Source organism: Accipiter gentilis, chromosome 17 (genome assembly GCF_929443795.1).
Source record: "Accipiter gentilis chromosome 17, bAccGen1.1, whole genome shotgun sequence".
Lineage (NCBI taxonomy): Eukaryota > Metazoa > Chordata > Aves > Accipitriformes > Accipitridae > Astur > Astur gentilis.
In genome coordinates, this window is record NC_064896.1 from 16,271,703 (window position 1) to 16,284,916 (window position 13,214).

The window sequence follows — 13,214 nt, forward strand, 5'->3', positions numbered from 1 at the left end:
AAACCACTGGTTCCACAACAGCAGTCAGCTCCTGCCTTACAGGAACTCCCTGCTGGGAGCCTCCTGTTGCTCAAGTCTGTTAGCATTGGAGAGCAGCTTCTGCAGTGCAACTTGGCTTTTTAGCATCCTACAAAAGATGCAATTTGTTTTCCTAGCAGAAATAACATCTTGTAAAATCTCCCAATTTATATTTCCGCACCATCATTCAACATGTTAGCTTATATTTAACAAGCTAGAAATTACAAGGATTTTAGCAGTCAGGATTCTGTTAAAAACACATCCTTGTCCAAAAGTATCACAGTAACAGCATATATTCAAGGTAAAATAAGTGTGACTCATCTACTCCTACTACTGATGGCCCTGCAAATTTCTCCATCACAAAATTATGTCCTAAATAACTAAGCCCTGGAACTCATACAATAATTTTCACATTTAACTCATTCACTGCACGCGTGTCCAGCCTTGTAAAATCGTAAATCAAAGAGCAAATCCATAAGCTTTCGCCACCCCATTTCTAAACCCTAACTTAGCAATTTCAACACTAAGCACATCTTAAAATAAGGTCAATCAAGAGCATCATTTCTCTTTCTGAAAGACAGAAATCCATGCATCTAGACTTTGATTATTAATAATCATCAGAATTAAAGAGCATGTTACCTGTAAGTAATATGGTTAACCTGAGAATAAGTCACTAGCTAAAAGTCATTTCAGACTAAATATTGCTTGATTAATATGAACAGTTCCTGTCTGCAGTAAAGTGCAGTCTCTGTTCTGCCAAACAGTGCCTGTCCTTATGTTACAATTCTGGGAGTCTGGGAATCATTAATTATTATTCTCCTGGTACACAGAATAACTGTTAATGGAATGCCACAAATCAAGTTAAGAGCAAAATTCTGACAGCATTTATGTGATAGGTCAGAATGTAAATACATACACTCTGTCCTTCAGCAACACATCTGGTCCATCAGAAGTTTTTCCACACTAACCATTTAAGGACTCAGGATCCCATTGTCATTTTGCATTATAACAGGTTTATATAGATATGAATTACAGTAGTAAAAGCCATCTCAGAATTAAGCTGGGTGTCACAAATCTAAGCAGCCATAAAGCCAGGAGCAAGAAATAATGAAGAGTCCTTCAAATGATGCATTAAAATGGGTTGTATTAGCATGGGATCATATACACAGATAATGTACCACACTCCTAGAATGCACAATTAAAACCAAAAAAGGGGAGATGGGAACAGGTGCCACCTGTAGCATTCATTCATGACAGCTGCTCTTACAGAACCAATAATCAAAGGGGAAACACTGCTGAGTAGTTTATGCCTTACACTTCAAGTACAATCTGAAGCATAAATACATTTTCACTCACACAGGGTTTTATTTTTAATGCATACTTCTTCCCAACTTTTCTCTCTATTTTCTGCAGAGATGATCTCATTTTAAACAAGTCTTTATCTTTAACAATACTCCTTTTTATATATCATAGAATGGTTTGAGTTGGAAGGGACCTTAAAGATCACCTACAGTTCCAACCCCCCTGGGGTTGGGTAGGGATAATTTCCACTAGATCAGGTTGCTCAAAGCCTCATCCAACTTGGCCTTGAATATATACATATAAAAATATATATATTGCATAATAGAGTATATATTTGACATTCACTATATTATTATATCCAACTATATTATTTTAAAATTTTTTCTAAAACATTTTATATTGTGTTTTTTTAAAATTATTTTACATTCTTTCTGTTATGTTAGTATTTATATATATTATTATATATATGTGTATATAAAAAGGGGGTATGGTGTATGTATATATATCTCTATCTAATGTAGCTATTCATGCAAACTGAAGCCTGTGCTACTTGTGTTCTGCGTTTTTCTCATCTTAGCCTTACTGTACACAGCTCTACCTTAGAAAGTACCTTAGAAATACACAGGGGGGTGGGGGTGGGGCAGAAGAGGAGAAACAGATAAAGATCTATCTCAGTTCAGATAGATCATCCTGAAAATAACAGACAAGGGACATTACTTTGTAGATGTTAAGATAGCACAAGTAGTGCAACGTTGCCAACTGCAAATACCAGGGTGGGGGGCTGTGAGGGGGAAATCTGAAGCCAGTCCCAGACATCTGCATACAGAGTTTGATTCCTTCATACACCTTCTGGTTTTAGAGTCTTCAGCATACACAATTTTTTCTTCATGATAACCACAACACAAAAGTCTGCTTTTCACAAAAATCTGCTTTTAAGGCAAGAGATGTTGGATTGCTCATTCCATTTATTTTAGCAAGCGGATCATATGGAAACACACTAACTAGAATATCTGCAATGCAACCAGAAGATCTGATTGCATCGAGGGGGGACACATAGACCCATGTTACCTAGGTAATCCAGCTTTCTCCACGACACAGATTAGGAATGGAAGAGATCTGTCATTGCATGCACCACAGTTAGTCCTTTTACCAAGGCATGAGTTTTCTTATGATGTATCTTTAGCAAATTTTCCCATTTAGATATAAAAATCTCTAGAAAGATGGAGTTTACATCATCATGGACTACATTATGAAAATATTCAATATAAGAAGATAGAGAAGGGTATTACGGATTTTAAGGTTTCCTTTCCACCCCCACTCCCCCCCCCTTAAAATTATTTTTGGCAAAAAGCCACTGGACTAATCACTTAGTTGGCATCCTTTTTTTAAAATCTTACCAGTGAAAGTCTTTAAAGTCTCCCCTTCTGGAAGGTGCACACCTATTTATATAGATGGCAGTATTATGGGAGCAAACTGATTAGCGGTCACATTTCTAGTAATTAGCATTTTAGAGGCAGTTTTGCTGGAAAAGAATTTGCTTTTGAGGTTCAGGAACTGAATAATCGGTGGCAAGTTGGTGCACTCCAGAGTTATATTTTATCTTTTATGTGATGCAGAACAATCACCATATAAAAATGTTTATTGGTTCTCAGAGCGATATTAATGCAACTTGCTATCTTAAAATGCTGAGAGGTACAACTCCTCTGTATTTACACTTCCCTTGCTTTCTGACAGACTGCATAGTGCTTTCCTCCTCCCTTCTTAAAATAAGCCAAACAGCCAATTTGACATTACCTGCACCAACAAAAGCCTCAGTTTGAACACTCACAATAGGGGCATCCCTGCTGCTGGTCACGGCCTCTTGGTTTCAAAAGTATTTCTAAGGAAAGAAACAGATAAAGAGGCTTTAACCACCTGGTTTGCAGACCACCTCTCTTCACTGTGGATCGCCCTGAGCCATGGCAGCGCCTGCATCGATGGCCCCTACGTGGTACGAGGCCTTTCTCTTCGGAGACACCCAGCTGCCATCAGACCAAAGAACAACTTCCACTCCTTTTTTTTTTTTTTTTTCTTTTTCTCCTTTTTCTCCCCCCACTGCTTCCTGCCTCAATATAAAGCGGCAATCGTGAACATACCAGCTGTAAATTCAGGACCTCACAGGCATGGCTCTGAGCCGCCCCCCCCAGGCTGTGAGGGGAGCCCCCAACTGCTGCCCACTGGTTGGAACCAGTTCTAGCCGGCCCTGAGGTAAGCAAAAGCCCAGCAGCAGGACCCAACCCAAACCGCACAGCCAGGGCAGCGGCCTCAGGGCTGAGCTGAGGAGGGGTCTGTGGCCACCATGAGGGGAACTGCAGGAGCCTGCGACCACCGGGAGGGGAACCGTGAGGAAACCATTGCCAGCACCACCTCAGCCCCCCCAGGTCTCCCTGAAAATAAGGGCAGTGGAGGCCAGGTTGGGGGCTCCCCCACACTTCCCCCAACATCTGTGTTAGAGGTCAGATGTTTGCGTTGATTGGCAAGAAGTCAATTCAAGTGAAATTCCCCTGCTGTGGTCCGATTTACCCTCCACACCATAGCCACATGCAAACAACATCCAGTCTAAAGGATTTCATCTTGTCTCCTCAACAGGAGGTGGGATCTTGTGTCTTCCCAGCCTCCGTGTGGAGAACAGAAATAAAATGGCTGTTATTTCAACTCGCCTTTGTGTGGGGCACAACAACAAATAGATAGAGATTTTTTTTCACCTTACCTTGTACAAGCCTGTACCATGCTGCTCAGAAGAAATGCCTACAGAACATCATGGTTTTGTTATTTGTTAACACGAGGCTTCTGAGTGCAATGAAATTACAGCTAAGACTCATTATTTCCCCTACAAACATTAAAAAAATCCTAAAGGAACTTAAAATGAGGAGATAAAAGAAAACCATCTCCCTATCCAGGCAGGAAAGAGAAACAGAAATTAAGTGATTTACCCAAAGTTAAACATGAGGCAAGTAAAAATTGAAACCAAATATTCCAATGGTCAATACTGTAAATAAGTACATAGACAAGACAACATCATATTTAACAACTTCAATAAAAGAAAAAGAATAAGGACCCACACAAGTAACTCACTGCAAGGAAAGATGACAATAATATCTTTGCACATCTCTGTGTACAACCCATTTTCTGTAATGAAAAGATTTCATCTTACTTAATATCCATTCCAGTTTATCAGACAGGCAGTCTGAAAGGCGTCTTTACTTACATTGATATTCCTCTAAACAAAAAAAAAAAATAAATCTGACATTTTAACAGAGATGAGCAAAACAATATTATTAATTCAGGTCACAGCCTACACTAGCCAAGTTTCTATCGGAGTATCACAAGGCATTACATGGTAAACAGTGGTGGTATTTTCACAGTATTTGCCAGCAGCCATTAAGTTTTTCATTTTCCAGAGTTAATATCCAATTGCTCTTTTTTGTCATAACTCTGAAAAACCTTAAAACCAGCTTTAGACCACTGCAGATAAACACACACTTACCTAAAAGTTAACACAAACACAAAAGGACAAGAATAGCTCTCTCTAGTCATTGAACCACCTCTCTATTTGAATTACTGATAAATTGGCTACTTCTTTCACTAAAATTTATCTTTTTTTTCCCCTTTCCTCTACATATTGGGAAAAGAAAGACACGAACATCAGAAAGCTATAGAAAAGTTAAAATGGAAGAAAGTAAATGGGAGATGTTAAAGTTATTGCCCGCTAATAAGGTATCTCAAGAGAATACAAGAACAGGAGATCCAATTCAGTGACAAGCTTGCATGATGAGCCAACACAAACCAAGGAACATGTAAAGCAACTGTGGTTAAGCTATGTACTTTCAAGGATCCCAGCTCTCTGAACAGTGATTCTCCTCCACTAGGCAATAATCATGCTAATTACAATCTCTCCCTTTAAGCATGTCTTTTCTAGATAGAGACAATTGCAGTAGACAAACACAAACTTCTTCCTACAAGCTGAACAAAAAAAATAAAAATCAGAGTATACTTGTGAAATTACTAATACACACACACACACAAAAGAACATTTGAGCCTACAGCAACATTTGAGTGTTGTTTCTACTTCTTGCTTTTTTCCTTTAATAACTCCAGTTAACACTTGCAGACAGCCTGTCAGCAGAACTATGTTGCCTAGTCATTAGAATTCTACATAAAGGTCAAGTAATAAAGCAGCAGTGGGCTTTTTCTCTTTTTAAGGAGAAAATACTGCATTTATATTTTTGAACCACTGCCAAAGAATATCCAATCAGACATTTTCTTCTCCCTCTGTCCTTTGCACAAAACGACATGAAGGAGCCAAAAAGCTGTGATAACAATGCAGATAGGGAATCCCCAGCAGGACTTGAGGCAGAACCGCCCTGTAGGATCACTCCCATACTCAGTGTCTCAGGGGCAGGTGGCTCATGACCAGGGCACATCCAGAAATCCCTAGCAAATCTAAAGGCTCAGGGGCACTATGCAGCCTGTACACGTTAGATTAGATTTACGCCAGAGATCAAGTTGTGTCTTGGGAACAGCATGGAGCAAGAAGCGCAAAGCCTACTAGTCAACATGCTGCACTCAGTCTTTGTGTGAAGAACACTCCTGAGCCTCTGGCTGCAGAGCTCTGGAAGGACAAGTGAAAACAGTTTAAATGGTATTATCTGATGTAATGGCACAGTTTTCATGGGGTTTTGTGGTTTGGGACTTTTGGTTGGGTTGGGTTTTTTGTTTGTTTACTTCACATCTGACATTCCCTCCCCAGTTCATAAGCTGAAGCTCTAGTATGGAAGGGCCAAGGAGGAAAGCACAAGCAACAAAACAATAGGAAAAGACTCAAGGAGAGAAGCATTGTTTGTTAGCAAGTAAAGTTTGGATGTTGATGGATGTACATATGAAGAACTGCTACACCTGAGAGCTTATAACATTACTGATCCTGACAGAACAAAACTGGATGCCCTTCTCCAGAAACGTGTCCATCAGTGAAAAGTTTTCATGACTTAGGATTCAGTGCAAATGGGAAAGACAGACCCTCAGGGTTTGCCACTTACACTCAGTACAAGGACAAAAACATTAGTGCAGAACAAAGAGGGCTTTGTGCGAGGCCTTTTGGTTTTTGTCTTTTGTTTAAAGTTCAGCTATGCTGTAGAGTCAACACAACATCCTCCATCAGCTTATAGCAATATTGAGTAATATACATCATAACTCTGTATTACACATTACCATTCCAACAAATATTGTAGCTCAGTAGACACCCTGTGTAGTTTGATTTAAAAAGTGACTATCTACATGTCACAGTACTTTTACTTAGTGAAGCTCCAAATTTGGAAGGTATACAAGTTATAGCCTCTTATCTTCTTTTTCATTGGTAACTCCCAGATACATAGCAAGTTACTGGAGTCCAGCAACTTCACAGCTATGGAGTGAACTACAGTAACTGACTGTGCTCCTCAGCTGATATTTGCTAACCTATTACACAAAGGAACTTCACAGTCTGTTCCAGGACGGCTGTATTATTTTTCTCATGATTTTCTAAAAAGTGATATCAAAAGTAGAGAAAAATTATCTTTCAAACAGTACAAGTCTCATTGCAGAAGAGGGCTAATGTTTTGATAAATATTTCTCATTATTATCATGAGGTCTAATAGTTTGTGATGGCATAAGTAGAGACACATACACCAGAATTAGTTGGAAGTAAAGGTCCCAGAGCCAAGCTTTTCCTATTAGCAGCCAAATTCAATTAATTCCTAATCATTAGGCTTAGGAGTTCTCAGATTCCAGACTTTATTTTTCCTCCCCATAGAAAAATGTAACTGTGACTTTGGGGTTTTTATCCACAATTTTGGCTTGAGCCTTGCAGTCATTTATGACTACGCCACAGAACTTGCTCATTAATACTTCACTGAAAGTCAAACAGACAGATACACATTAGATTCGCATTTGGAAAGCAGTCTGTTCACTCCCTTCCAATGCAAGCCAGGCACAGGAAATTGGTAAGACCAAGGAAATCTTTAACCGTGAAAGTTCTCCCTGAACTTCCATTCCCAGAAATCTGGTGTTGACCATTTCAGGTGCAAATGCGCCAAAACTTAGCAGAGGTCACAGAGCTGATCCACTGCCCCGAAAACTTCAGTCTTCAGGCTTGTTTCTGTTATTACCTGTGATACATGGGCTGTGGAACAGACCATCTCCCATTTGCAAGAGTAGCCAAGTAAACTCCAAATCTCTCCAGAGAGCTCATTTCGCTATTAAAATACCAGCATTTTCCCATCTATCATCTCTAGAGAGAATTTAATGTTTAAGAGTTTCATACATCTCCATTTTTCATGATCAGCCTCAGAAAACTCTGCTCATCTCTAAACACCCATCATCTCCCAATATTGCTGATGCAACCAAAGCCAATAATCAGCCTCAGCAAGAGAACAGACAGGTACCTAACCCCTCATGGGGAAAGAGTATATAATCCACCTGCAAATATAGCTTCCATTATTTTCAGGGTACCTAAGCTTAGAGATGTTCTCAACAATCCAACATTTACATCAACTGGATCCGAAGAACTGCCTGTGCCAATTACACTTATGCTATACCAGTAAGTACTCGAGGGCCAGGCATATCAAATAACTTGCTAGGTATTGCCAATACCCATCTGCTGAAGTGCCAGTACCTTGGCATCCAAGAGGAGGAAGAATCTGCCATCTGAGCAGTCAGGGAGACAGTCTGCCCCACCAGCAGTAGAGACTGCACGTAAGTTCTTCTTTAGATACGTGTTATCTGGACAAGACTCAGCACAGAGGTTTCAGGAGAATAGCCCATGACCTCTCAGTCAGTGCTCAGGTGAAGGAGTAGGATTCCTGAAGCCACATACCATCTGTATTCATTACCACAACTTGAATGTCACATAGGTAACTTGAAGCTTGTGTACACGGGCCAGCTTCGTAGCTACTGTCAATAAAGACCTCAGTGAAAAACTGTCCCCAAAAGCAGAATCAATACTTGTACAGGACTCCCCAAAACTGAAAAGTTTTTATTTCTTTAAAGATGTAGAGGTATGACCAGCAACATATACATGCAAGTTAAAAAGTGACATCCTTAAATTAGAGGAAAAAATTTAAATTACTGCAGTGGTAAATGTAAATCAGTTCTGAGACCCAGCCACCTAATTGTCCATTAAGATATCAAAAAACAGATTCTTCTTTTAATTTAATAGTCTTCTAAAAGAGAACCCAAGAAAATGCTAAGCATTACTCATGGTGGAACTACAGGACAGAGCTTTCGACTCATGACTCATCCAATAAAAGTGAAAGCAGTTCATAAGCAGATTCTGAAAAGTTTCAAAGCAGAAGATGAATTTACCTTTAAAAAAAAAAAAAACAACATTTCAGTAAAAAAAGTAGGGGGGGGGGAATCAGTTACAGGAAACATAGGGCAGTGGTTACAGCCAGGGAATGAAAATAAGGAAATCATCCTCCTTTCTACAACAAGGTTTGTCACCAACTTCCTCCCAGCTACACAGCAAGTTATTTAACCTCTCCATATTCTGAAGTAATGGTGTATCAAATTCTTCTGCTCTCTTCAGTGCAGTGACAGATTACATTTGCAATAATGTTGGAGGCAGGGGTTTTTTTGTTCGTTTACAGCCCTTGAACCTCAAGTTGATTATTTCAAAATATCTGCCCAAATCTAATTCCAAGAACTGAAGAGTTCATACATGCAAGAGTGGAATGCCTAGTGCACAAAAAAAAAGTTTAAAAAATATGAAATTGTTGACCAATGACAAGAGATGACTAAGAGGGGAATTCAGTAGGGAATAAACATGCAAAAATAGGTCAGGAACCTTAACATCCTAGAACACCTAAAAGATTAGAAGAATGAAACAGAGCAAAGTCAAAACTCAGAAGTGAAATTCTTCTTTCGTAAAACACATGCCACTTGTTCCCACAAAATCACTGTGACTCAAAATCAGAAGCCAAACTTTCAGTGACATCCTAAGAGGAGGATGCAATACAGGTAGCAACCGTCTTGAGGTGCAAGACTTGATTTACAGATAATTTTAATTAATTGTAACTTTGATAGTTTGCATTACCCATAAGAGTGTTCCTTTTTGAAGTTTACTGAGGTCCCTTCAACCTCAACCATTCTGTGACTGTGTGAGACCAGCTTCTAACTGAAGACCAACCTATTCCAGGATAACAGGGACCTGAATGGAAGAACTAGATGGGCCAGGAGTAGTCAATGAGAAGGACAGATGCATTAAAGCACCTAACAGCCCTGCCACTGACTTCAGTGGTGAAATACGCCAAAAACATATTGTACATTTAGGAGTTAAGATTGACTGGGACCTTTCTAAAATTACATATACAAAATAGCAACTTCTGCAAATAATTATCAGGTCATATACCCATAAAAGTCAAGAAAAGATATTTTATTATCTGCTCATCTTACTTATTTACGGAATAGAGCCAATATCAGTCAGCACAAGTAGCTGCTTGCAAGCAAGAAGGCTTCAATCAGTAAGGAAGGGAGGTAATTAAAATGAGGGAAATCCAAAACACAGTTATGCCTACCAATCATGTCATCTAAATTGTACTATTTTATTCATTAAAAATAAAGCTTTGAAACAAAGATGCCATATTTTATGCAAGTTCTTGATTACCTTTCTGCCGAGGGAGCGTGTAATTTACAAGAAAGAGGACTTAAAGCTTTAAGTGCCTCTGACTTAATTCAGCTTGCTGTATTGATGGTCCCATTTAGATTATTCCATTTTAGGCCCTTCTAACGCATTAAAGGCATGACTTACTCACATCCATTTGGCTAATGATCCCCTACTGCTCTAAAGTAAATGACAGCTATTTACAGTAAATTATTCAATTAGATAGAGGGAAGTGCAGTATTCATTTTATATTGTTTGACACGGCAAAACAGAAGTGTGCAAGAAGGCAGGTGGGGCATTTTAATCTTTCAGAATCAATTGCTTAATCCACAGCAAGAGAATAAATACACTCCACAATACTTATAAGCATCAGATTTTTATTGTAAACATTCTAAGAGAGACTGAAGCGTTGCAACTCCAGATAATACAATTCTGCCCACTTCAGAAGTAAGTCATCATACAATGCAAGTAATGCTAGGAACCAGGGTCTTATAATAGAACTGCTTTATTTTAAGCACAATTTCAAGTAACACAAAGTGACTTTTTTTTAAAAAAAAACAAACAACAAAAAACACATGCTAGCAGAGGACCAAGTTTCCATTTAAAAAAAAAAATAAAAAACAAAACCCCAAAAAGCACTAGGCATAAGCAATTCTGAATCCCATTTATTTGTAATGGGATTTATACTACTAAGTGCCTACCTCGCTTTCAGAAGCAGGACTGAGTCTCCCAAGACATTTGGATAGAGGGGTATTTTTAATTCATGAAATCCCAGGAAAGGGCAGCTCAGCTGCCCTCACAAATTAAGAGGGGGATTTGGAAAAATAATCAAGTAAAGGACAAGCTAGAGAAATGGAGCTTGGGGCTAAAACATAGCCTAGAAGAAAGAAGAATAATCACACTGCAATAACTCAAAAATAGTCTTAGATTTGAAGACCTTTTCACACAATTTTCTGTTGTTTTCCAGGTGCTGAAGAGCGTGCTTTCATGCATGAGCGCGCACACACACACACCCCTTACAATCCCCACTGTATACATGCTGTGTGGCCACCACACCTGGAAAAAGGCTGAAGCCATGACTTTGATGTCCCCTGTCAAACCCCTACCTCATAAAAGAGAAAATAAAGGGGAAGTTCTCCTTATTGTAGGTACAAACACAAAGTCCAAGGTGCAGGTAAGGCTACTATGCATCCTGAGCCTGCCAGTGACCATGCTGTGCACAGTTCTCAGGCCTCCTAGCATTTAATACAGAGAGGAAGAAGGAAGAGGCAATTTGTCCAAGCCCTCATGGCTAGCCCTGATTTTGTTAAGAATCTCTGTCTTCCACAAGCCCAGAGCACCTCAGAACAAGTGCTGAGCACCCCAAAGAGAAGAACACTTTCCTCTGGCTAACCTGCCAACACATTTAATTTTCTACAGGCAGAGGGCCAAGTTCAGCAAGCACGCTCCCACTACGTTTAATGGGAGTTGCACTTGCCAATGCCAGCAAGTGAAGTCTGCTGGGGGACTGCAAGCAACACACTACAGAAAATACAACTGTAGCTAGCATCCCTATTCAAAGAATACATTTGAATGGACTACTCTTTTTTTTCTTACTATTCCAGTTCTTCTAAAGCTGCTGACACAATGAAAACCCTTCCTACTCTTAGTATGTATTCACTCACTTCCATGAGCAAGGATTCCGGACTGGCTGTTTGTAATGACTATTTTAGTCAGACCAGCTTACTGCAACTAGACTATTATGAATTTAACTGTCCTTTGGTGCCTATATACCCAAAAGTGCTGGCCAGGTTGTTCAGAAGACCTCCTACACACCTGGCTCCTGAATTCCTAAGGAAGGGCTGCATTTCAATGGCTCCAGGGGCTATTTTCTGCAATTTGATATTTACTGCTTATTTTGCTAGCTACTTTTCCCCTCTTAGGAAAGATTTATCTTGTTTTAATTTCTAGCTCTACCAGAACCAAATATATTAAGGTAATTTTAGTCCAGATTCTCAGTGGCTTTAAGCTATGGATGCTATGCCAATTTTTACTAGGCAGAGATTACTCCATTATTATTTACAGAAACTCAAAAATCCCCTCCCTTTGAAATACCTTTTGGAGGCTATAGTAATACATGTAATAGTAATAACAATTCTAGACCTTAGCAAGCAACACTCTGGTCTTTCAGTCTCCAGTGGTTATCTCTGCTTGGCCTATACCTCTTCATACAATGTCTTCCTTGTCTGCCCCTCCTGCTCTCAGACTAAACATACTTATATCTGCTGACATTCCCTCCAGTGCGCAAGGAAGCGGCTCAGACTTACATTCTTTAAACATGCAATGATCCTCTGAAACATTCCACAGTTAATTTCCACTGAAAAATTACCTGCCTGAAAGGCACCAAGTTAAACCAGATGGCAAGCCAAGTCCTTCATCTAGTAAGAAGTTAAGATTAGTGAAAACACTTAGAACGGCACTTGAAATCACCCACGAAGCCCAAACTATAAAAAAAAGGACAGATGAAAAAACCCTAGGGATAATGTGAATTTGGATCCACATTTTTAATAACTTAATTCACTAAAATAGAATTCTTTACACCAAATAATTAAAATCTATATTTTTCTAGTTCTGAAATCCCCCAGACAGCCAAACAGGAAAGTTCAGATCAACCAAGACATTCAAGGTACCTTGCCAGTAAAGCTGCTTCACATCATAGCTACACCGAGCAGTATTAAAAATGAAATATTGAGTGTATGAAATAGTATACATATTTCTGAGCAGTTGTTCAGAATAGCCTGCTTGGAGTGGCAAAAGTTAGAAGACACTGAAGCGGAGGATGCAGGAGGAGTCAATATTGCACTTCAGTTTTTCCCCAAGCTCTTCGCAGGTAAGTTCTTCCTTCCCCAGGGTCAGGCTGCGATGGATGCGCTAGCTGCCCACGCAGCTGTTGGGAGCATACCTCAGTGGGCCACTCACACCGGCAAAGAGAGCACGGCCAAGTTGGCCTAAGAACATGGCTAATACTGTTGCCAAGAAAATATAAGAGCAACTATTGGAAGGAATGACTTGGCCTAGGGTAAGTCACTAGACATCATCTCCTTTCAGATAGAACAGACAGGAATGTCAACTTGCAACTCCTGTGTCCTCATCTCCACTTATGGCCAATCCCTGTTGTCCCAAGCAAGAGCCCTGTCCCTGTTGTGCACAAATTTCTCCAAAACAAGGACATTAACTGCTC

General features: G+C 39.6%; 1 protein-coding gene across 6 annotated transcripts in view; it reads right to left on the bottom strand.

Moving 5' to 3' along the window:
* INSC (INSC spindle orientation adaptor protein) overlaps nt 1-13,214 on the bottom strand; it is a 148,675-nt gene that overhangs the window by 109,829 nt on the left and 25,632 nt on the right. For 3 of the 6 annotated variants that reach the window (XM_049819856.1, XM_049819855.1, XM_049819857.1), the window contains exon 2: nt 3,115-3,199. The exons of the other annotated variants lie outside the window; for them this stretch is intronic. The gene's annotated coding sequence lies outside the window, so the exon portion shown is untranslated. The remainder of the gene's footprint in view (nt 1-3,114; nt 3,200-13,214) is intronic. 6 annotated transcript variants of the gene reach the window in all.